General features: G+C 40.4%; 1 protein-coding gene across 4 annotated transcripts in view; it reads right to left on the minus strand.

Moving 5' to 3' along the window:
- Positions 1–16478, minus strand: part of LOC117367411 (keratin, type I cytoskeletal 18-like) — a 102689-nt gene extending 86211 nt beyond the window's left edge. The window contains exons 1-2 of one of the 4 annotated variants that reach the window (XM_033959912.1): positions 16333–16478; positions 13186–13266 (exon numbers count right to left, since the gene is read on the minus strand). The gene's annotated coding sequence lies outside the window, so the exon portion shown is untranslated. The remainder of the gene's footprint in view (positions 1–13185; positions 13267–16332) is intronic. The other 3 variants (XM_033959914.1, XM_033959913.1, XM_033959915.1) reach the window with 3 other exon arrangements.
- Positions 16479–26085: the final 9607 nt, after the last annotated feature.

Consider the following 26085-nt stretch of genomic DNA (forward strand, 5'->3'; position numbering starts at 1 on the left):
GCCCGATATTGACTAAGATTCCATATGCCAGAGGACTGAAGGCAACATTTCACAAGGAGTAAAAATCCAATTAATCACCTTTTAACCTTACCTATTATATTTTATGCTAAAACAAAGCCTGACCATCTCAGTAAGGCAGGGGTGTCAAAGTCCCTCCTCGAGGGCTGCAATCCAGTCGGATTTTCAGGATTTCCCCAATGAATATGCATGAGATCTATTAGCATACAATGAAAGCAGTGCATGCAAATAGATCTCATCCATATTCATTGGGGAAATCCTGAAAACCCGACTAGATTATGGCCCTCGAGGACCGACTTTGACACCCTTTTGAGTAGAGCATAGTTGGGTGGAGGAGGTGCTTGGAAATATAGAAGAAAAATACATTGTAGAGTGGAATACTTTAAGGACTTTAGATGTAAACTCATGTCTTACTTTCTCTCTTGATGTCTGCCTAACAGCCTAAGAAATAGGATAACATTTGTTCTCTCAGGGTTTCTGCAGCTGGCATTATGCTTGTTGCAGGTTTTCAGGTCTTGCTGCGTCTTGTCAGGTAGAAACTGACATCTCAGTCACCATGGTGAGATTTTCTTCATGGTATGCTGTGAGGTCTGCAGCTTGTCTTTGTAAATAGTGGGTCTAGTGACCTGATCTCTCCTCGCTTCTCTCTCCTAATACACCTTCCAGAGAACTCTGTTCCTCAGATAAGCACTCTTAACGTCACCCTTCTCCTCCACTGCCAATTCCAGACTTCGTTCCTTTCATCTAGCTGCCCCCTATGCTTGGAATAAATTACCCGCATTTGTCCATCAAGCCCCTTCCCTTGTTTAAAAGCAGACTGAAAACCCATCTTTTTGATATAGCTTTCAATCCTTAACCCTACGCCTCTGCCCTCCAACCCAGCCAGCCGATTAACCGTTCCTATTAACTGTATCTATGACATCTTATTTGTCTGTCTTGCCTGTTTAGATTGTAAGCTCTTTTGAGCAGGGACTGGTTTTTTTTACTCTTTGTGACTCTGTACAGCACTGCGTGCGTCTGGTAGCGCTATAGAAATAATTAATAGAAAAAATTGGTCACCAATTTGAATTTTGGTGGGAAAATCAATTGGATTTTTTTGGTCTGAAGAAAGCCACAGCATGGTGGCTAAAACGTTGGTTTCTACCTGAAAAGATGCAACAAGCACAATGACAGCTGCGGAAACCCTGAGAGAACATATAACCCAATCTCACAGGGAGAACATCTTAAACTCACCAAAGACTTTTCCATTCTATGGGAAAGAAAAAAAAATATAAAAAAGAGAGCAACTGATTTTCCCACCAAAATTCAAATTGGTGACCAACGGACTGCTGGGCTCCCAAACAGGTCAGTGGACCCACTATTTACAAAGACAAACTGCAGACCTCAGAGCATACCTTGAACAAATCTACGGCATGGTGGCTGAAACAATCGGTTTCTACCTGACAAGATGCAGCAAGACCTGGAAAACTGCAACAAGCAGGATAATATTTGTTAGACCTTTTTCTATGAATGTTTTGGAGATTATAGTGTACCTAGGTAAAAGTGTTAAGCAATGCTAAAGTAATATAAATAAAGCTTTAAGAAAATCCAATTAGTCAAATCCATTTACAGTGTTTGTAAGCTTTGATGTTAAGCCTAACCATATTCTCAAACTGAGAAAACCAAAATGACATTTCAGCCTCACAACTAATAAATTACAGCCACATCCTTTACCCTGAGCTTCCATTTTATTTTTTAAAGAAAAATTTCCAAAGATATATTCTTTATTTTTGGTTAAGTCTTTAATTATCCTTATCTTCATCCCCCCTTGGATTTTCATCTTGGATTCAAGCAATTTGGTAAAACAAGTGTAAGAATCCCTTGAGGCCTTGAAGGCAAGGAAATGAGACTGCTTTGCATTTAGCTAAGTATATTGATTAGATTCTTTTAAGAACATAAGAATAGCCTTACTGGGTCAGACCAATGGTCCATCAAGCCTAGTAGCCCGTTCCCACGGTGGCCAATCCAGGTCACTAGTACTTGGCCAAAACCCAAGGTGTAGCATTATTCTACGCTACCGATACAGGGTAAGCAGTGAGATATTTAAATTGCAAGCAGTGAGATATTTAATTAAATTGCACTACGTCTACTTTCATTAGTGCAAAATCGGCTGTTCCTTGCTTGCCATATACAAAGTGCCACCGCCACCAAAGCAATCCTTTCTGAGATGTTCTATCTTCTTGTTTTTTGTCTCTCTATCTCTTTTCTGTTCTTTTGCAAATTCTTCTTTCAGTTTTGTCCAAAACATAAAGGGGTTTCTTCCATTCTTTATCTAGGGGAAAAAGCGCCTTGATAAATCAGACCTTCAAAAAGCAATTGTATAAATGTATAGCGACTGCATATTGAGATTGGAACCAGCATAATGAAGAGCAACTAGAGATTGCTCCTGCTTATACCAGTTCCAATTTCAATATGGCTGCCAGGACATCCTGCAGCAATCTCATGAGACTAATGCTGGAAATCCCAGAACTCATTTTGAAGGAGGAGCGGCATGAGGCAAGAGCTAGCGGGCTTCATTCCTGCCCCTGAAGAGGTCACTTGACCACCAGGGAAGGTAGGCCTAGGGAAGGGCCTATGAGTGGTCAGGTGGCTCAGAGGAAGCAGAAAGTGATTACAGGGCAGGGGAGGTGCACTGGAGAGTGATTTTGGAAGGGAGAGGATTTTCAGTTTTAGCCACAAATGCACTGGCATTTTTGGCAGAAACCCAAGCCCAGATTTCAGGCTAATTTCTCTGCCAAATCTGAAACTGAAATTTGGTAAGCCTTTATGTTTAATTGCATATGCATTGCCTGTTGACCCTTTAGAATGTAGTGGCAAGCTTTCTTCAGGCCCTCCAAAAATATTTGGTAGCATCCCTAAAAGTTACTGAGTGTTTGTACCTAATGCATGATAGATGTAAAACCTTATTTCACTTTAGCAAATACAGCCAGCATTTTCTAAACTGGGGGTCATGACCCCAACCAGGGTCATGCATATAAATATTTTGGGTTGCAATCTACGTGCACTATACAGGCACGTCAGGCACTATACAGGCTGTGGGCATTACTGCAGCTGTGCTAATGGGGTCTCCGCCATTACCTTGCGCCTTGAACCGCAAGGTAATGGCGGAATAGAAATCACTAATGTAATGTAATGTAAAAACGTAGAACAGTACCGTCTCACAGAACAATTTTATAACAGGGTACCTAATATAAGAGGGTATAAAGGGGTCTTCTTAGGTGCCATTTCACAAAGAAAAGCAAGTACCTTCTTACCTTTATAAAATTATTAGTGTAAGTGGCATCAGCTGTGGGTAGGTATAAATCTCTGCACCAATATTTTTAAAAAATACTATCGTTACATATATACATGACAATCTATGGTGTATATTTGTGCAATCTGCCCACATTTTGCTCTACCTCTATGCATGTCTACCAGCAAAGTACATGCCATCATGTTATGTTACGTTAATCAGGTTTTCTATTCCGCCTTTACCTCTTCAGTTCAAGGTCGGATTATATTACGAGAGGTTGGGTCAGTTACCCCAGGAAGTTAAAATTGACAGTTTGACATGGACATTCAATAGAGTTGCTAGTACTGGTAGATCAGTACAATTATTAATACACTTAGGCCATAGTTACAAATACATAGTTACAAAGTTCAGGTAGGTCATCGTTGGCTCATTGTTATGTCCCAGGAGTTGCATTAGACAGTTTAGAAATGGGCTTTTACAATTGCCATTTCAGTTACTTCAGGGTTGGCTCCCTGTCTTGGTATAGAAATACTTTTTAAAATTCTGAACCTGAGTTAGTGGTCACAAGATCGTAGTATAAGTGGTAGTTGGTTCCAGCATTTTGTTAATTGATATTGGATGGATAAGGTAATTTGCCTGGTAGACTTTATATTGTTGCATGCTGGGAATTTTAAGTGGAAAAGATTTCTGGTGGAATATCTGTTGGAGGCATCATGTTGACATTCAGATTTTTATGCTGGTTAATATTTTAGTGTCTGATTGCATAGGGCTAATTTCTATATATGGCACTCAAAAATGGCTTTGAAAAATGGCTATTCAATACGAGCTTAAAGTTGGCACTGTTTATAGCATAGCACTTATGCCAGGAAAATGCAACTAAATTTCTGCATGGATACCCTTAATATTTATACACGTACTTAAAGTAATGTCCCGACCCACCCATTTCGGCATCATTTTTTGAGATTTGCAACTCAATTTACGCATGTGCTAACAAGCTTGTTATTTAAATAAATTGCATGCACAATTTTTAGTACATTGTATTGAATTTGGGGGATAATGTCCATTAATAACTAAACCCCCATTGTGCGAAGCCCCTTTAGGTTTTTTTAAAAAAAATCGTTGGCTATGGCAGTATTATCTCCGGTGCTCATAGGAATTCTATGAGCATCAGAGGTAATACAGCTGTGGCTGGTGATAAACAAAGCCTAACACGGCTTTGTAAAAGGGGAGGGGATAAATTACTGCCAAACGAGTGCATGCTTTATCACTTAAAAAATGGCTTAGATTATTGGTCATTATTACCCGATTGTTGTATACATTAAATTGTTAAACTGTCAATAAAGATAATTGAACTAAAAAAAGTATAGTTTGCCTTATGAAACTTCCTCCCAAGGGTCCTCGTCACCCTCTACCAGAACACAATAAAACATTCCCCTTGTATTAAATTAGAACCACCAAATAATCCTTCCCCGTTTACTAAACTGCGATAGCAGTTATTAGTGCAGGGAACCGCGCTGATTGCTCTGCACTGCTCCCGACGCTCATAGGAAAAACATCCTAGTACAGCGTTTCCCTGAAAATAAGCCCTAATGCGTTTTTTGGACCCAAAATTATTATTATAAGAAACTGTCTTTTGGGGATGTCTTATTTTTTTATGTACAGCAATCATCTCTCCCTTCCTCTCCTCCACCCCATTTCTTCCTCTTTCTTTCTCCCCCCCATGTGCAACATCTTTCCTCCCCTCTCACCTATTCCCTTGTGCATCATCTTTCTATCCCATCCCCCTGCGCAGCAGAACCCCACCGACCCTCCCACCGTGAGACTGACATACCCCTGCTCCGAGGCCTCCTAAAGCAGCAGGGGTGGAGGTTGCTGAATCGATGAATCCAATTTTTTTCAGCAAATCAGGCAGCACTAGTGTCAGGGATAGAGTCAGGGAGTATTGGGGACATTCGGGGGGAGGGGGGCCCTTCAGGGGTTAATATTAACTAGGGCTTATTTTGGGGGTAGGGCTTATATTAGCATCTTTAAAAATCATGCTAGGGCTTATTTTCGGGGAAACAGGGTAGGTCAATTTCTAAAGAACTACTGCTAATCTGGGAGGGGATTCCAAGCCCTCCCTTCCCATTTTCACCGGGGACATGTTGAAAGGATGGGAAAGGAGAAGCAAGATAGGTCTTAGGCACTAATTTAGATTTACGCACATATCTGCCTATTAGCACCCAATTGACTAGTTTGTGTGTGCATCTGGGCTGCATGCCTCAACTTTTGGCACCCAATGTTTGGTGACCTATATGCAGTCGGGGGTAAATATTCATTTTATTTGTTATTCTTTGATTTACGTGGAAACTGTGCTTCCTTCAGAACTGTAGATGATACAAGTCAGAAATTCTTTAAGATAGATGAAATAAAGTGAGGTGAGCCATTGCTTGATTAGATCAAAGAGAGTGACATATTTGGGTTAGATATGAGTGGTGGTATGAGCAGGGTTGAGAGGTTGGATGAGAGATATTAGTAGGGAGAACTTGAGTTAGTTTAGCTCAGAGGTGAAGAACCTTTTTGGGAGCATAATACAATGTTCAATATCATGAGCTCGAGGGAGGGGGGACACATTGGTAGTTTATATGTCAGGATCCTCTCAAAGATTTCATGAGCAAGAAAACCCCCTTCAAAGATTTTATGAGCCATCCCCTCTCTCTGCCCCCTCCCAGCCCTATTATCCCATTGTTCCCTCACTTGGCCTCCGCCCTGCATGTCTATCTCTCTTACTTTCTGCTCCTACCCCATCATTCTTCTTCTCTTAACTATACAGCTTCCTCCTAAGATTTGTCCTGTAATAAAAGCTACATGCAGCCATATCAATAGAGGCTTTCAGGCCTGGGTGTTCAGCAGATAGAAAACTGATGCAGAAAAATTCCCTTATATAGCAGATTGGCCCCCACCTGGTACATTCCAGGATGCACTGCGAGAGGCAGGATACCACCATTTTTCAAGATGGTGATACTGGATGCAGGAAGGAGTGGACATCACTCCTACCTCTTAAGGTATGAAAAGGAAGGTCAGGGATACCTGGGGAATCGGTTGGGTTGGTAGAAGGGATAATGTTTTTGAGTTTGGAGAGGGAAAATGGTGTCACTATACACCAGCCCAGGTGTTCAGTTCAGGGAGGAAGGGAGGGGGCTGATGCCGATGTTTTAAAATGTCATACTTCCTGTCTGCGCCTGAGCCAATCACCACTTAGGCACTGACAGGAAGGGAAAATTTTACAATGAGCTGTTGATTACTGCCATGCATGATTTTAATACGGTAGTAATTTGCATGCTTGTGCTTATAGTATACTGTAGCATTTTTGTAGCACTACTTTCACTGCAGAGCTGTGGCTCAATTGCAAGGCTTTCTGCATTGGCCTCAGGCTAGCCAAATTGATCTTTTTCTCCTTGTTCTGGCCATGCTGTGTGCATGAATAACTTTCATATTCCCAAAAGAGTTTCTAATGCAGCTACAACATTGGAAATGATGGCAAGGTGATTGTTTAAAAGGTGTAAAGCCAGATCTGGAGAAATCTGACCTGTGCTGCGGTGCAGAAGATACAACCCAGAGGGATTAGAGTTACCATATGAGGACATCCAAGCTGGAACAGAATCACGTCCTGTCACTGATGGAGAAAATACAGTGCTACGCTGCAACTTCGTATCCTCCAATTTTTCATTGAAGCACAATCTCTATGGAAGACTACATAGTTCAAGAACGGGCCTGTGTTGACATAGAAAAGAAGCATTACTCAGGAGGATATGTCGATTGATAGCTCAGCCCATGGAAGTATTTTCGTCTATGAAAGTAACAACCAGAACAGTTTTTACAAATGCTGGTTTGCCAACCTGGAAAAAGATTTGATGAATGCATTCTAGTTCAATTTAGCTACTGTTGACTTCTTAATTACAATTAATAAATATATTACAAATAAATGCACAGTACACATTTTGTTTTGCCACAGGCTTCGAAAACTAAAATCAGACAAAGCAAAGTCTTCTGAAAGATCTCTGCAAAATCATGTGAACTATTTCTCTTGGGAGCACACACACAAAGTGCTAAGTGAGGCTTTGATTGTGAAAGAAAATATCATAAATCTCACATTTCACTAGGTAGTTTTATACCTGGTGTGAGGGAGTTAGTAAAACAAACATGCCTCCACTTAAGAGCACTTTTTTTTTTTTTTTTTACCAGTCACCTTAAAAGAATGCAAGCTAGATTCCCGAACCAGGATGGTAGGTTCAGTTATTTATTTATTAGGTTCGTTTTATAGCCTGTCCTCCCCAATGAGTTTAGAATGGTGACGGGACAAAAGCTTACTCTATAATGGAGGGTTCCCAACCCCACCCCCCCAATGGCAGCGCGAAGAGTATGAATTAAACCTCACATCCCGCATTGGAGCTCTTTAAAAGTAACTTTTAAGGCGGCACGCTGGGGTCTTGCGCCGAATTGTCTGCGTTGCAATGTCGGCGCGCCGAAGTCCCACGCACGAATGACTATGAACTGTTTAGAACGGGTTACAAAGTTGACATACATAATACATAGACAAATGGGTTATAAATTTACATGTGCACAGCATAGTTTGACTGTCATAGGTTAACATGTACAGAGTCAAGTTTAGTATACAATTTGGTCATCTTAAGTTCAGTTAGAGGGAGTGCAAACACCAGATCCAGCACAGAATGGGGGTAACACAATACACCAGACTGGGTGTTCAGTTTAGGGAGGGAGAGGCCCAGAACAAGGAGAAAAAGTCTGAGAGTTTCCCAGTCTAAAGATGGCACAAGGGATAGAAGAAGGGGTTTTTCAGGAGAATTCCTAGTCTGTGGCTGCAGTGTTTGAAGATGGGCCAAGGTGGGAAGGCTATAGTGAACAAGTGTACGCACTGTAGTTGGACCTGCTAAGAGAGGTCACTGTGACCTGGACTCTATAAACGGTGCTGTTGTTATTATCTGCCTAAAAAACGGCTGCCAAGGCGCCATTTATAGAATCATGGCTTCGTGAAAGGAAGGCAACAGAAATGTAGGCCAGGGTTTTCAAGGCCTACTTTTACCAGAAATGTAGGCTAGGGTTTTCAAGGCCTACTTTTACGGCGCTTACCTATCATGCGAATTGTGGCTACAGAGGCATTTTACAACACCTAAAGTCACTTTAGGCATTAGCCATGCCTGCAGTAGCTTTAGGTATCATAAAGTGCACTTGTAGCCACAATGCAGGCATCTTTTATTTAGGCACCGATAGGCGCCTACATTTTTTTGGTTTTAATGCTTTTTTTTTTTTTTTTTTTAAACGGCGTTTTCCACTTAAGTAAGGCACCGATAGAATATGGACCTGTGCATGTGAGTTTAGTGAAGCTGGATTTTAGGGAATCCAAGAATGTAAAGTTCCATTTTGCGTAAGACATGAGTTTCATTTCATTTCTACGTTTAACTCACCATAGTTGTGACAACAACAGAGCTTTTATATCTTTTGGCTCATAATAAAAGCTTTTGATTTCATTGACTGTATCTGTGAAGACACCTTGCCTGACCACCACCCATGCTACCTGAAAATTATCCAGCTTGTACACTGGTAAAATGTATGCACAGGGATCAACAATGTATGCACAGAAAAAGTAGACCGGATCAGAGGGAGGCCACAATGTATATGGTTTTGCATTTTTGAAGGTGTGTGCTTTCAGGAAAAAAGGTCACAGCAAAAGCAGGCAGAGATTTCTGTTGGTACTTTTCTCTAGGCAACAGGGGTGTATATAGGGAAAACATTTATTTTTGGATCAATTTCACATTTTTTCAACAAATTTTCAACAAACTTTGGTTCAGTGTGGAAATGTATGCATACAAAAGGTCAACTTCACTAAAGTGCAGTACGGTTTTACATTTGATGTGCATTAGGACAAGATAATTGGGGATATCTAGCATTCCTCAGGCAGCTACTAGACAGACAAGTTCTCTACTATGTGTTTAATAGGGTTACCGTATAGCTCCAGAAAAAGGAGGACGGATTGAGACATCCGGGTTCTACTTTCACTGAAAGCAATGGAAGTAAGGAGGACAAATAGAGACAGCTGGGTTTTATTTCCAGCAATGGAAGTAAAACCCTGATCTCTCAATCTGTCCTCCTTTTTCTGGACACACCACCAAAAAGTATTCCAATAAATGCTCACTACTATGGAGAAGTACAGTCTAGAGATAAGAAAATGTAGTTATTTGGAGAAAAGACCTCAGTTTCCTCATCAAGAGGTCTCTATGTCTGCCGTACACAACTTAAAGCAGCATAGGAGAAAACATCCCGGGTCAGAAAAACTCCACTACATACTACTAGTAAAACGACTATTAGTTAGAATCAAAAGGACTAGTAGTAAGAAAAAAAACTTATCTCTTAAAGTCACGATTCTCCAGATGAGACAAGAATCCAGTTAGATAACATAGGATTATCATATTAATTTTCATCCATTAAGACTCCCGACAGGCCCTGTTTCGCTATCGCTGCATCAGGGGAAGTCTCTAGAAATGTAACATAAGCTACCGCTCTACAGATTCTGTACAGAATCTACAGAATTCTCTACAGATTCTACAGAGCGGTAGCTTATGTTACATTTCTAGAGACTTCCCCTGATGCAGCGATAGCGAAACAGGGCCTGTCGGGAGTCTTAATGGATGAAAATTAATATGATAATCCTATGTTATCTAACTGGATTCTTGTCTCACCTGGAGAATTGTGACGTTAAGAGATAAGTTTTTTTTCTTACTACTAGTCCTTTTGATTCTAACTAATAGTCGTTTTACTAGTAGTATGTAGTGGAGTTTTTCTGACCCGGGATGTTTTCTCCTATGCTGCTTTAAGTTGTGTACGGCAGACATAGAGACCTCTTGATGAGGAAACTGAGGTCTTTTCTCCAAATAACTACATTTTCTTATCTCTAGACTGTACTTCTCCATAGTAGTGAGCATTTATTGGAATACTTTTTGGTGGTGTGTCTTATTAATATTCCACTTGCTATTATATACTCCTTTTTCTGGAGCCATATGGTAACCCTACACTAAATATCAAGCGCAAATAAAACATGCATGTCAGTGCATGTTAATTACCAGGCACGAACTGCAATATACAGTCTACACTCAGCTCCTCTCATGCCCCACCCAGTTGCCATCCTATCCTGCATTGGCTTTTAACTGTACCGATTGTTTCCATGTGCAGTACTGGTTAGCGCAGGCTTGCGGTAACTGCTTAGTGCCTGCAGTAAAAAGAACCCCCTTTAAAAAAAAAAAAAAATATATATGCTTAGTTCAACTTTATTATCCGCCCTTGCAAATCGACTGAATATCACCTTAGTGCTTGTATTCATACGATTTATAGAGAAAACGCCTCAGCCCCACCACTCCACCGCAAAAACTTACGTTTAAATCGCGGGAAGCAACGTGTGGTGCTTCATCATTGGCCGTCTTCACTATTTTGCTGTACGTGGGTAATTTTTGGACTGGATAAAGATTGAACTTTATAAGTGGCCATTATTATTGGCTTTAATAGTTCAACTTTATTGACATCTGCATGTAAGCTGTATATTTTGAAATTTTATGTATATTATGTCACGTTAATCTGCATACATGATACGAGAGATCTTCAAAAAGTTTTCACACTTTTATTTTTTTTTAAACACTATTTATTAAAGATCTCAAAAGCAAATTATAAAGCTACCTGCGAGGTGAGCCGGCTTGCCTGACTGACTGGTCACATGACATCTTATGACGACACTCCCTCCCCAATCATTTCCTGGTAAAATATGAAAGTGCAGAAACTTTTTGAAGAACCCTGGTACATATACTGGTCTATATTCAGCTGGTGGTGGTCAGCAATTTTTTTTTAAATGCTGACTGCAGCTGGCCAAGTTAGCCCTGAATATTCAATGCTGGGCCATGTCCAGCCATTGGCACTGAATATTCATGTCTCATCAGGCTTCTCTTGGCTTCTGGGATTTATGTGGGTTTCCAGCTGATATTCAGTCGAGAACCGCATAAGATACTTATGCAGATCTTGGCTGGGACCTGTATAAGGGGATATCAGATCTTCTCATCTCAATCACTGATTTTAATCCCCTGTCCAGGCCTACCTCCTACTGCACTAATAGAAGGCCCCCCTGTAATGACCAGCTCTTGCACATTTGCAACATGGCCAGTCAGTGTCAATACTTAGCAGCTCTGCCCACTTACATGCCACTGAACATCAGCCAATAGCTAGCTACAAGTGATTTAACTGGACAGGAACCTTTCCTGCCTGGTTACATTGCTTTGAATATTGACTGGATAAAATATTTCGGAACCAAATGCAAACTGAATGCTCACTCTTCCTAAGCAATCTCCAAAGAGAAATTGCAATAATATTTCCTTTTTAGAACTGGTGTAAAGTCCATGAGCTAATGCACTCATAAGGCTTTAAAAATTGTTCCCTTAAGAGCAACTATAGGGATTCTTTCATAGATAAGGAAGGCAAAAAGACCTTAAAAAGAGGATTCATGTTGGAAGCAAAAACATATAATGAAAACTTTTTTAGGTATTTTAAAAGCAAGAAGCCAGCAAAAGAATCATTTGGACCGCTAGATGACTGAGAGGTAAAAAGGGGCACTCAGGGAAAACAAGGCCATTGTAGAGAGATTAGGGGCTCCTTTTACAAAGCTGCAGTAGTGGATGCTGCTGTGGTAATCGCTCCGACATCCATAGGGATTTAATGGGCATCGGAGTGTTTGTTGCATGGCAGCTGCTACCGCAGATTTGAAAAAAAAAAAAAAAAAAAAAAAAAAAAAAGGGGGGGGGGGGGAATAACAGAATTCTTTGCTTCAGTTTTCAGCAAGTAAGATGTGGGGGAGAAACTGGTACCAGAAATGGTATTCAATGCTGATGAGTAGGAGAAACTGAAACAAATCTCTAACACTGGAAGATGTAATGGGGCAATTTGACAAATTGAAGAATAGCAAATCCCCTGGACTGGATAGTACACATCCCAGAGTACTTATAGAATTAAAAATGAACTTGCAGTGCTATTGTTAGTAATTTATCTTTAAAAGGAGCCCATTGTTTTTTTAAATATGATTTTGATTATGAAATATAGTATTTGATTCATATGCTCAGCTTGATAGCCTCTTTTTAAATGTGTTTTGACATACATATGTTTATGTTTCTTTCTTTCTTTGTTTTTTTAAGTTCTTGTATCCCGCACTTTCTTCAAATCTAGATGGCTAATAAAGAACATACATAAGACAGAAAAAAACATACTACTTTCAAAATACAAAACAAATAATGAATGTAAACATAATAAACGGAAGATCATGCGCTACTCAGTTACTAGTAGCAGTGCAATGTCTTTTATTAGCGCTCTGCTTTGAAATAAATTGCCTGATCATTTGCACCAGGGGTGTCCAACCTGCGGCCCCATGAAGTATTTTGTGCGGCCCTGGTCGAGGGCGATGTAGTGTTTTCCTCTGCTGCCCCTGGGTGTTTACCGTCTTGCTGGCTCCCTCCTCTGTCTTTCTGCAGCATTTGTGCGGCCCCAGAAACATTTTTTTTGGCCAGTGCGGCCCAGGGAAGCCAAAAGGTTGGACACCCCTGCTTTACACCTTTTGTCATCTTCTGTTGATTTTAATAAAAGGTTGAAAACTCACTTGTTTGTTAAGGCGTGTACCCAATGAATGAGCTATTTGATGAGAGATGGATAGAAAGGTTTTCTGGTTTGTGGTATTGTTTCATGTTGATTATGCATTTTTTATGTTACCCACTTAGTTGTAATCAGACTATAAACAAATAAAATAAATTGTGTAAAATAGATAGATAGATATAAAAACGTTTTTCAGAACACTTGTTGAAAAAGATACTCACATGCTCGTAACTGTTTTCTTAACGAGAAAATTTTAGATATGGAACGAACATGATCAGATAAAGTATTTCAGAGAACTGGTCCTGTAATCATAAACAACGAGTCATGACACATAGGCCTTATATATCTAAAACAAAGTACCTTCAAGTAAACCCCTATCAGCTGTGGAAATGCAAGCTGCGGAGATATCATGGAGTGTTTGAAAAACGAAAGTAAGAATTTTAAAATTGATTCTCTACCCCATAACCACACCTACTTTTCAAGTAGGTGTCAGGCATTGGAGGGTGTCTCAACTTAGGCATTGCTAGGCACCGTGCGGATAGCCACATGTAACTCTAATTATCAACTAAAATAATTTTTAAATTGGATTTTAAAAGCATGATCAATTACCACGCAAATTAGAAAAAATTAAGGCCTCCTTTTATCAAGCCGCGCTAGCGGGGTTAACGCGCGCAACTTTTCATCACGCATTAACTCCCGCACTGGCCAAAAACTACCGCCTGCTCAAGAGGAGGCGGTAGCAGCTAGCGCTGTTACGCACGTTAAACCGCTAGCGCGGCTTGATAAAAGGAGCCCTAATTTATGCATGGATTTAGGTTAGGTGTTGCTAGGCATCGGGATTAGGGCGCCATTTATGGGATCTGGCCCAATATATTTAAAATGAGAAACTATATAGTAAGTCTGCGGTAATATTTTGTGCAACTCGTAAGCACAAAGATAATTTCATAAAATACCAAGTAAAAGTACATTGCAATAAACAGAGAAGCAAAAGTCTGGATAACTGTTTAAAGTTACCAGGATTACTTGTTTGCTGATTTTATTATGAATTATTTGTTTGTACATCTTCTTTGTCAGTTTGCTGGAAAAGTGACTAAGAAATGCATTTTAGATCTATTCAGTTTATCTCACATACATTCATAGACATGTCCATGTTATTTGTGATAATCGGAGGTAAATAAGATTTTATGTATGTGTTTTGGAAACCGCATAGTTCTATGCGGTATATACATTTTTAAATAAATAATCTTGAAAATCTGGGGTTACCTACACATGAATGGAATTTATATTTATGTTTATTAAAATTTAATATTCCGTTCAAGCTTAGAACAGATCCAAGCGGTTACAAAAACTAAAAAGATAAAAGGAAAGGAACTTCACAAAATAATAGGACAGCTCTAACAACATACATACTGCTCAGTCATACAAGACACATAGGGCTCCTTTTATGAAAGTGCGCTAGCAGTTTTAGTGCACGCGCTAGATGCCAACGCCTTCATAGAGCTGGCGTTAGCATTTTCCGTGTAGCGCAGCATTTGTGCGCGCGGCATTGTAGCACGCGCTAAAAACGCTAGCGCACCTTCGTAAAAGGAGTCCATAGAGGGGCAAAATCAAAACATACATCCAAGTCCGATTTGGGCATATGGTGCTAGGCGCCTAAAGTTGTCAGTGGAAAAATGCCTATTTCAAAAAAAATACATGTAGAATATTTTTTTTTGAAAATCATCTGTTTAAATGTCCAGGCTGTTGTTTGTCCAGACCGCCAGGACGTCTATCTTTATACCACATTTTCGACCAAATTTCATCCAAGTCCCAAATGCCTAGAACAAGAACATTTGGATGTAGGAGGGGCCAATCTTGTAATGGATTGGCCACCCAGATATGGCAACAGAGTAGTGGGGCACCTTACAGGGCACTGCTGTGAACTTCACAAAAAGGGTGCCAGATAAACATCTCACCAGAACTCCCTCTGGTGAGCCTCCCAAAGCACCCCAAAACCCACTTTACTTATCTGTCTACAACCCCAGTAGCCCTTATGACTGCAGGTGGCACCAATATGGCAGTAGAGTAAGGTTTTGGGGTTTTTGGTGGATGCACATGTTCCACCATAAATGTAGTAGTTAAAGTGGCTTATGGGCTTGGGTACTTCTCTCTATGGTTCACTAGCCCACCCTCCATACTATTTAAGACACTTGTGTGCAGCTTTACTAGGCTTTCCTATACCAGATGCTTATGTTCCGGAGACAGGTATGTACTTTTTATTCTGATCTTTGTAGGGATGTGAGGAGGTAAGTGAACACTGGGGGGAGTGTGTGTATATCTTTTCTTTGTCTCTGCAGTGGTTATCTGGTCACTTTGGATACCTTTTTGGCACTTATATCTGTTTTACATTGTCCAGTTTATAACATTTAAGTTTCATCCAGGATTTCTAGTAAAACATTCAATTATCCCTGCAGGATGTCTAAGTCTAGGTTGGCCCCCATTCTACCCACATACTGCCCTAACCACTTCTCCAGATACACTCCTTTTAGCTCTGGGTGGACAGTGGCATAAAAAGTCCCGCGGTATATCCAGAAATTGGTTTGATTATCGGTACTTAGACGACCTGTCTTATAGGTCATCCAGGATTTTAAACGTGTTTAAGTTTTTATTATGAGCCCCATAATACCAGTTGTATTAGGCTCCTAGGGACAGCCTGTACTATCAACCAGTTGTGACCTGGTAAGACCTGGATTGAATTAACCCGATTCCTGACCTGGGTCATCCAAGCCTTGGCCGAGTGGTTGAGCGAGGCATAGAGGGTAGAGGGGTGTCTGCATAAAATAAAAAATGTCCAATAAAAAGTGTTTCAGTGTGAATTATTATTTCTTTATTTTCTGGTTTATACTTTGGTGAAATGAAAAACAAAACACAAACTTGCTCTGGTGACTAAACAGCCTGTTAGCCAAACTAGGTTTCAACAGTTGTACAGTTCCACAATCTGGCAATTTTCCACAAGAACATGTGCTTCCAGTCAGCTTTGCTCTGCCAGTCTTTATATCATAAAGCAAAAACCAAACTTTCAATATCAAAGTCCTGGAACTGGCTGGGACTGGTCAGCCTGGTTCTTTCACAGTACTCTTGTGCTTGGTACAATATCAGAAGTAGTACTTCCCACTCTTCAGTCTCTCTAATGTAATTAGAAACAATGATTCTTCACCCTTCTATTATCAGGGTTTGTGAGGCAATTCAACCATATCAAAACAGCATATGGCTTTTCCCTAACTTTTACTCATTAAGCATGTCTTCAGGCAAACAGGAATTCTTAGGTTCCATTTCACAATCAATTGTACACATTTCTTCTGGCATTTCTACATCACAAGTATTGTTACCTTCAGAAGAGTGCTTACAAGTTTCAGTCCTGTGATTTTCTCCCTGGTTCCTGTGGGAAATGCTGCTTTCTAGTTTCTGTACCCTGGTCTGCAATGATCTGCCTCTTGCCAAGAGTTCAAGCAGATTAAAGGATTGCAGCTGCCTCCATTGCCTAGAGACCACACCCTTTTCTCTAACCCAGTGCTGATTGTCCCTAGGTTCACCTGTGGTTTTCTGGTTCTTTGCTAATGAGCCTGGATAGCTTCCCTGCTGATTAGCCCTGCCCCCAGCAGAGCTGATTGCAGGAGCTAATCCCTTTGTGGGTTTTGTTATCCCTGGCTTAGTGCCTGCTGGTACTTGTAGTTCTTTGCTTTTAGCATTACATACACTAGAACTAGGCAAGTATAGAGTCAATTTAGGGCTGCCTTTCACTTGGGATAAATTCTGCAGGGCAGTTTCTCTAACCTGCCTGCTTCTAGGAGAAGGTTTAGGGGTAGTTTTACAGCACTGCAGGGTTTCTTCTAGAATTACAGGGCTCTCCTTGTCACACAGTTCAATATACATGTCTACCCTGAGGGATGTCATCACCAAAAGCCTGCTGTTTTCAGAAGACTCTTGAAAGTTCTGAAATTTTCTTCTAAGCATGTTTGAAGTTGACTCTCTTTATTTCTTTGCAGAGAAGAATTTTTTTTAATATATATATTTTTTATTGTAGAAGCATATTAAAAAAAGAATTCTTAGTGCTTATAAAAGACTTTTTCATGCTCTTCAAGGATGAAATGATATACGAACTTGTCTCACAGATTAATCAGAACAATAGATGATTGCCAATTAGTTTAATCGGATGGAATTTCGTATTTATTGGTTGCATTTATAACATTGATATAGATGGGGCTGGATTGTAGAAATGGCTTTATCTCTCCTTGAGTACAGTGACTGGACTCAAGTTATGATGGGCCCTATGATGGGCCCTATGCTGTGCTTTTCTGCCTGATGGTCAAACAGCTCTTTTGAAGGGGATCTGAAGGAATGTATTAAAAACATATACATAAGCGCGGATTAAAGAGAGAAAGCCAACATGGATTTAGTCAAGAGAAATCTTGCCTCATCAATCTACTGCATTTCTTTGAAGGGGTGAATGAACATGTGGATAAAGGTAATCCGGATGATTTTGTGCATTTGGATTTTCAAAAGTCATTTGACAAAGTACCTCATGAAATACTTCTGAGGAAATTAGAAAGTCATGGGATAGTAGGTAATATCTCATTATGGATTAAGAACTGGTTGAAAGACAGATAACAGAGAGTAGGTTTAAATGGTCAATATTCTCAATGAAGAGGATAGCCCAGGAGTCTGTGCTGGGACCGCTGCTTTTTAACATATTTATCAATGATCTAGAGATGGGAATAACTAATGAGATAATTAAGGGGGTCTTTTACTAAGGTGCGCTAGCTGATTTAGCGCGCACTATATGCCAATGCAGCCATTGTACTCTAAGGACGCATTAGCATTTAGCGTGCTCTAAATCGGCTAACGCGCCTCAGTAAAAGGACCCTTAAATTTTCTGTTTACACAAAGTTGTTAAATTGCAAGCGGATTGTGAAAAATTGCAAGAGGATCTTGCGAGACTAGGAGACTGAGCATCAAATGGCAGATAATGTTTAATGTGAACAAGTGCAAAGTGATGCATGTGGGAAAAAGCAATCCGAACTATAGCTATGTGATACAGGGTTCCACGTTAGGAGTCATGGCCCAGGAAAAGGATCTGGGTGTCATCATCAAGGATACATTGAAACCCTCAGCTCAATATGTGGCTGCGGCTAAGAAAGCAAAGAGAATGTTAGGAATTTATCAGGAAAGGAATGGAAAACAAAGATGAAAATGTTATAATGCTCTTGTATTGCTCTATGGTATGGCTGCACCTCAAATACTGTGTATAATTCTGGTCACCTATCTCATAAAAGTTGTAGCGGAATTAGAAAAGGTACAGAGAAGGGCGACAAAAATGATAAAAGGTCTATAAAATACTGAGAGAAGTGGAGAGGATAGATAAATACTAAGACTAGGGGGGCATGCGATGAAGCTACTAAGTAGTAGATTTAAAACAGACGGGGGAAAATATTTCTTCACAAACATGTAAACTTTGGAATTTGTGGCTGGAGAATGTGGTAAAATCAGTTATCGTAGTGGGGTTTAAAAAAAGTTGGGATAATTTCCTAAAAGAGAAGTCCATAGGTTATTATTGAGATGGCCTGGGGAAATCCATTGCATATTCCTAGGATAAGCAGCATAAAATCTGTTGTACTATTTGAGATCTAGCTAGGTACTTGGGACCTGGATTGGCCACTGTTGGAAACAGGATGCTGGACTTGATGGACCTTTGGTCTTTCCTAGAATGGCAATTCTTATGTTCTTAAAAATGGCAGTCTGGATTTTACACAGTTATTGGACATGGTCCATTCGGTGTCCATTTATTGGAGCTCCAGAAAATGAAGCATTTCCACCAGGATATTGGTATCACACAGTTTAGTTCTGGCAAATTGTTTAGGCTGCTTCTTTTGTACAAGGACGTGATAGGACAGAGTACAGTATTGGGGTTCAAGAAGGGATTGGACAATTTTCTGAAGGAAAAGGGGATAGAGGGGTATAGATATAGGATTACTACACAGGTCCTGGACCTGTTGGGCCACCGCGTGAGCGGACTGCTGGGCATGATGGACCTCTGGTCTGACCCAGCAGAGGCACTGCTTATGTTCTTATGTTTACTCCAGGCTATTGTGCAGTGATGTAATGTATATATACTGTATACAGTATGTTAATCCACTTGTTGCTGGACAGTAGTTTGGGTTTATAAAATTTGGACAAATTTCTAGAAGACATGTATTCTATGCAGCTATTTATAATCTGCCTAGTTTCATGAAAAGATTCAAGGTGGAGTACAGATTAAGAAATCTTCTATACTGTATACCAAAAAGATGTAACAAAAGTCAACATTTCTAATTATTAACCCAGTCAGATAAAAGTAGGTTTTTAATGCCTTTTGAAAACTTAAATAAAATTGAATTTGTCTAATTTGAATAGGAATACTATTTACAGTGAACACTTTCCCCTCCATATTCGTGGGTGTAGGATTCGCAAATTTGGTTATACGCAAGTCTCTGCCACCCTGTCTCCCGGACCCTACCACAGCTTACCTTTAAAGCTGTGGTGGTCTAGTGGTGAAGCGGGGCAGGGACGATCTTCCTACACTCCTGCCCCGTGCAGATCTACTATAAAAAATGGCTGTTTCAAGTTCCTGTGTCAGTCTCTTGAGTCTTGCAAGACTGATGCGGGAACTTGAGGCAGCCATTTTGGATAGCAGATCTGCATGGGCAGGAGCATAGAAAGATTGCTCCTGCCCCGCTTCACCACTAGACCGTTAGGGCTTTAAAAGTAAGCTGTGGAGGGGTCCAGGTAGTAGTAGGGAGTTGGGGAGGGGCCCCTAAAGTTATTTGCAAATTTTTAATATTCGCGAGGAAGCTGTGCTATGAATATGAAAGGAGACCTATAGTTATTAGCCAAGTAGATGGAGTTGCCAACTGTTACTTCTGGGAATGGCTATCAGGGAATTAGCTTTCCTATTAGGATCTGCTAAGTATTTATAAGTGATCTGAACAGACCACTGTTGGAGACAGGTTGCTTAGCTTGATGGATCATAGGACTGATCCAACATGACGTCTTTTTCAACAATACCTTTGTAGATTTTTACATTGCCCTCTAACTGTGCAGGGTTTTGAGGGGGGGGGGTTCATTTGTATGGATCTGTCAAACTGGATAGAAGCAATAAGGCTTTGCAATACTGAATGTTTTGTATGCATTGTGATATTTTACTTTATCAGTGACTTTCGTGAAAATGAATTGCAGAACACAGAAATTTTTTGTGCAAAAAGATTCCGTTTCAGTGTTGGCACATATAAAGACCATATAAACTAGCCAAAACTAGCCTTCCATTTTATAGATGTATGTAACGCACACTGCATTTAAATAACCAGCTCTGCTTTCTGTGTCATGGTTTTCAATCTAAATTGGAAAATATATTATCATACATTTCCAACATACTTTTTTTTTTTTTATAGGAAGAAACTTTTTCCACCTCCTTCATCCCCCCCTTTCATATGCTTCTAGCAATCATGAGGCAAGCAGGTGGTACAGATTCATAGCCATCGAACAATGCCATTTAGTTTTTAACCTGTGACTAAATTTGGTGTTAGCTTTAATTTCAGAGAGTCTGCTTTGGGTCTCGCTTGTTAATTTCTATGCAAAGTAGATGAAATGAATATGCAGGCATTTTTTGATGTAATTGTATGGCTTCGGTGCAGCACTGTAATTTCACAAACAGGGATCTTGCAATCAAGCTTCTATTCATTAGCGCGCGAACAGTCTTGTTTCTGGGCTCTTCAGTCTGCCAATCATTTCATTATCTTGAGCATCTGTGACAAAAAAAAAAGGAGGAAAAGTTTGCTTTGTGTTGGATGGGCAGGAGTTACAGGGGAACTTCCTGATACTTTTTAAAGATACATATGGACTGTTTTGAAACCAAGCCATTGGCTGTCAAGAATTGATCTACAAAACTAAAGTATGGCTACTTAAAACCACAGAAGACCATGTCTAAAAATGCTTAGATAAATGCTAACCCTAGGAGTTAGCTCTTTGGGGGGCAGTGGATGCTGAGCATGCCCAGTACTAAGCACATTCCTTCACGGTGTCTAGGAAGGGGTAGCATGTATTATGTTTGTCACCCCAATCATTTTGAAATGGTGCCTATGATGTCGACAGAACCCATTTATGTGTTTTCATTTCAACTGGATATACTCTACTATGTACTATAGCATGCCAGATGGTCACTGTTAATACATTTTATATATAACCCCTGAATAGATTTGTTGAAAAAGTTTGCTGTTAATTTCAAGTCAAATCCTTGTGCTTTCATGACACACAGGATTTGAAGTCAGGCAACATGTGGTGGTATGCCCTATCACCCAGGGCTGGTGCAAGGGTATTGGGCACCTAGGCCAACTTTCAGTTTTACACCCCCCTCACCCATTAACTTCTTCCCTAAGACATTATTGTGTGCGTTTATATCGTACATATGAATAATGAGAGTAATTTCCAAAAGTCATTTTCCCAGGTTAATGGGCTATTTTACCATTTCCCACCCTTCCTGTAGGTGAAAGTATGTATTGATGATTCTCGGCATCTGTTATTTTGCTTTGACTGTAGTTGGCCTTTGCTGCCTCCCAGAATCTGATGTCCTAGGCCACCACCTAGTCATGCCTAATGGTTGGGCTGACCCTGCTATCCACCATCTCTGTGCACACTGGGAAGCTGAGAAGCAGCGATTTTGAGGGTGAAAGATTGGAAGCAGCGATTTTGTGGGTGAAAGAATGGAAGCAATGATTTTCTGAGTGAAAGCTGGTAACCGCCAAACTTTTTTATTGTTACAGAACAGGTACTTTACTCATGACGTAATTTGGGGGGGAGGAGTCAGCATGCGAAAAATCACGAATGCGAAACCCACATGCCTATCCCAGGCTTTCTTGAATTCAGACAAATCTCTATCTCCACCACCTCTTCCAGGAGATTGTTCCATGCATCTAGCACCTTTTCTGTAAAAAAAAGTATTTACTTAGAGTACTCCTGAGCCTATCAACTCTTAACTCCATCCTATGCCCTCTAATTCCAGAGCTTCCTTTCAAATGAAAGAGACTCGACTCATGGCACCCTTTTTGTGAAGTTCACAGCAGTGCCCTCCAAGGCTCTTTTGCCATTTCTGGGTGGCCAGTTCATTACAGGACTGGCCCCTCCCACGTCCAAATAGTCTTGTTCTGGGCGCTTGGAACTTTGACAACATTTTGTTAGAAAATGTGGTATAAAGATAGACATCCTGACAGTGTGGGCATCCCAATGGCCTGGACATCCAGTTAGAGGATTAAAAAAAAAAATAAAATTATTTCTAGACGTATGGTGGTTTGCCTTTCGAAAATAGGCATTTTTTTTACTGCTGACTTTGGACATCTAGCACCATATGTCCAAATTGGACTTAGACGTTTGTTTTGAAAATGCCCCTCTATGTATTTTGGTAAAACAGCCTCCAAATGAGTCCTTATTTGACTTACCTACTTGGTGACCTGTTATAAATTCACCCTTCACATAATTTACCATAACTATTATTTTCCACAGTCCCATATTCTAAATGAGCTCAAAGTGAGTTATTATATATTTAGGTACTTGTTATTTCCCTTCCTTTACTGGTTTATAATCTAGTTGTTATTATCTCCATATTACCTGAGATTTCCTCTTCATTCTCTAGATCACTTCCCCTACACATGTTCTCCATTCCCCTCCATAGAGCTGTAACTGGTCATTTTACTGCCTGGGGCAAGTACGGTAAGTGTATTTGCCTCCCCTGTCCCATCCTGACTGCTGTCCTTTCTCCCTCTGTTTTGATCCTCAGATGTCTTTTCCATTTTCCTTGCAGCCCTCTCTCAATAACCCAGAATGCAGGAGACCTCTTTCTGCCTTTTTATCCTCTGCTACATGAATTTACATGCAAATATTTGCAAATTTGACATTCAATTACTAGAAAATTTTGAAAATTCTGCCATTGAATTAGCATATTCTTGCTGCAAAATCTAGTAAAATCTGCCACAGGAACCTAGAGGCCATGGGTGAAAGGCTAACATGTCTGATATGAATACATTCAATGCTGTAGGGCAGGGAGATGAAATAAACAATATTTACATTTACATCAGCCTCCTCATACTTTGTGGTGATTTTTGGCAAATTTCCCTCATTTCATGTAATATGTCTGGAGGAAAACAGAACTCTGTCTTTTATGATGCAGGTCCAAGTTAGATTGTAAGCTCTTCTGAGCAGGAACTGTCTATTAAATGTCAAATGTACAGCGCTGTGTTTGCCTTTCAGCGCTATAGAAGTGATAAATAGTAGTACACTTCCCCCTCCCCATTCGCGGTTTCAGTAATCGCGATTTCACATATTCGCGATTTTTTGGGGAGGGGGAAAAAAGAAAAAAAAACCCATCTTAAGTCTTTCCCCCGGCATCCCGGCCTTACCTGGTGGTCTAGCGGGCTTTAGGGGCAGGAGTGATTTCCTATGCTCCTGCCCCGTGCAGATCGCCATTAGGAAATAGCTGTAGGGAGTTCCCGTCGTAGTTTCGAGAGACTACGGGAACTCACAGCAGCCATTTCCTAATGGCGATCTGCAGGGGGCAGGAGCGTAGGAAGATCGCTCCTGCCCCAAAAGCCCGCTAGACCACCAGGTAAGGCCGGGAAGGCGGGAGGGAGGCGGGGGTGGGTCAGAGCCAGATATTCGTGGTTTTTCGCCATTCACGGTCCGGCTCTGCCCCTATCCCCCGCGAATCCGGAGGGAGAAGTGTAGTCTGTAGCCACCACTAGAACCTCTAAGCAGGTTTCAACAGTGCCCCTAGTGGCTAGAGCAAAAATCAATATGAGTGTGTGACTCAAAAAGGAGTCAATCCGGGGGAGAAATAAGAGAAGGCTTTTTGTGTTCCCTGGTCTCCTGCATCAGCGGTTTGGCGTTTCTTTGCACCCACCCGCAGGCATCGACAGAGACGGACCCCTGACGTCACCTGTCTCCAACACTTTAAAGTTCAGCCGCTGCTGCGGTTGCGGCCACAGCCGCGTGGCCACAGGGCGTGGCCGAAGGGGCGTGCCCAAAGGGGCACGCCAGGCCCCTTGGGAGCCCCTTGGAGCCATGAGGAGCCAGGGAGCTGGAATCCAAGTTGGTTATTTACTTTTATAATTATTGTACTTTTGATTTTCTGATCTGGATATGGGGAAAAGAAAAATTAAACCAAAAAGTTCAACACCTGCTTTATCTGGCACCATGGACAGGCATTTGCTATTGCTATCTGAAAATCCTTCAGTAACACCATTAAATATTGATTCCTCTTTGTCAGGAGCTTCAATGAGTCCCCTCGAACGGACTCCTCCCCTTTACCCAGTATCTAGTGATAGTAGGAATATAAATCCTACTAATTCCAACGGACATGTGGTATCCTCCACCCACATTAATAAATTAGTTTATATTGAAATACCTAAACCACTGATTTTTTTAGTTGGAGTGGAGGAAAATCCACTAACGGAGGAAACACAAGATATTACCCTTAAAGACTTATGGTTAGGAATTTCTAAAGTTGAAGGGTTTCTCAGGACAATGATGAGACAAATGGGGGACTTTTCTCAGTCAGTTTCTCATAAATTAAAAAATGATTCCAATTTAATTTGTTTGGATAAATGATTAAATGTTATGGAGACTCAATGTAATACACTTCAAGCTGTTTCGGTATCTGCTGTTAAAGATTCTACGGTGATACATGCTAAAATAGAATCTATGGAAAATATGAATAGAGGGAAAAATCTACGCTTAGTCAATTTCCCAATAACTCATTTATTGTCACCTGAAATTCTATTAAGGAAGTTTTTTAAAGAAGTATTAGGATCGGCTAATGCTGAAAATTTTCCAATAAATAATTACTATTATATTCCTCCAAAAAGAATAGAATCTGCCCAGGAGGTTGACCATCTAGTCACTACTGAAGTAAATTTGACTGAGTTTTTGGAGGATACTCAGGATGTGATTCAGAGCCGGTCCACCCTGGTGATAACATGCATGAGTGAATAGATAAGATGTTATTAATGAAACTTTACTTTAAAAATAGGTTAATGAAATTTTGTTGCAATTTGGTTAAGGTTTTTCCGGATGTCTCTAGAACAACTCAAATGAGAAGAAAATAATTTTTGAAGTTAAAAGCTAGAGTTTTGGCTCTAGAGGCATCTTTTTACCTGAAATTTCCTTGTAAATGTTTGGTTAAGTTGCAAGATATTGGGTATGTTTTTTGGGACCCCATACAATTACAGCAAGTTTTAGTAGCGAGAGAACAGAAATGATTTTGTTTCATCTATAGAGAATAAGAGGAGAAATTAGAATCCCTATTAGTAAGGAATGATTCAAGGTTCGCTAGGACGAACTGAGAATTTTTGTCCTTAATCTTTTCCTTTAAACTTGTTTGTTTAGAAATTGTAACATGTTTCCCCATAATGTGGGTTTAAAAAGAATTTTGTATGAATGAATGATTATGAATTGTTTTGAGAGATTTTTCTTTTTTTCCTTGAATTATTGGATATTGTAAATGTATTCAAAAGCATAAATTAAAAAAAAAGGAGTCAACCCTGCAGGGACTGAAATACTATATATAACCCCCCCCCCAAACCTCCAACAGCAATAGTTCTAAAAATAATAATAATAGTTTTAATAGTCAGAATGTGCCCAGTCAAAATGAAATGTGATTTCCAAAAACAAAACAAAAAAAAACTTTAGGGGAAAATCCTGTGTAGTGCTCAGGATTTCTCCTCACAGTTCACTCAACTCCAAAACTGTATTTTCCCACTCAAACAGTTTATTTTCCAAAGTTGTTTCCCCAGCCTGCTCAATGCAGGTCCCAGGTAAGTCCAGCTCCTTAGCTGTAGCAGTCCCAGCATTCAAACAGCCCAAGCACGAGAGCCTCCAGCCAACACAGCACTGCTGGGGCCAGGAGAATTGCCTCAAGTTTGCATTATGTAAAGCACAAAAAACAGCTTTCAAAATTCCCTCCCAGATAATGGCAAACCTCTCCCACAAGACAATCTCAGCTTCCTACAAGCATGGGCTGAGAACCAAATACAGCAATTTAAAACCCCACAGTTCTGTCAGTC

This window comes from Geotrypetes seraphini, chromosome 10, assembly GCF_902459505.1.
Source record: "Geotrypetes seraphini chromosome 10, aGeoSer1.1, whole genome shotgun sequence".
NCBI lineage: Eukaryota > Metazoa > Chordata > Amphibia > Gymnophiona > Dermophiidae > Geotrypetes > Geotrypetes seraphini.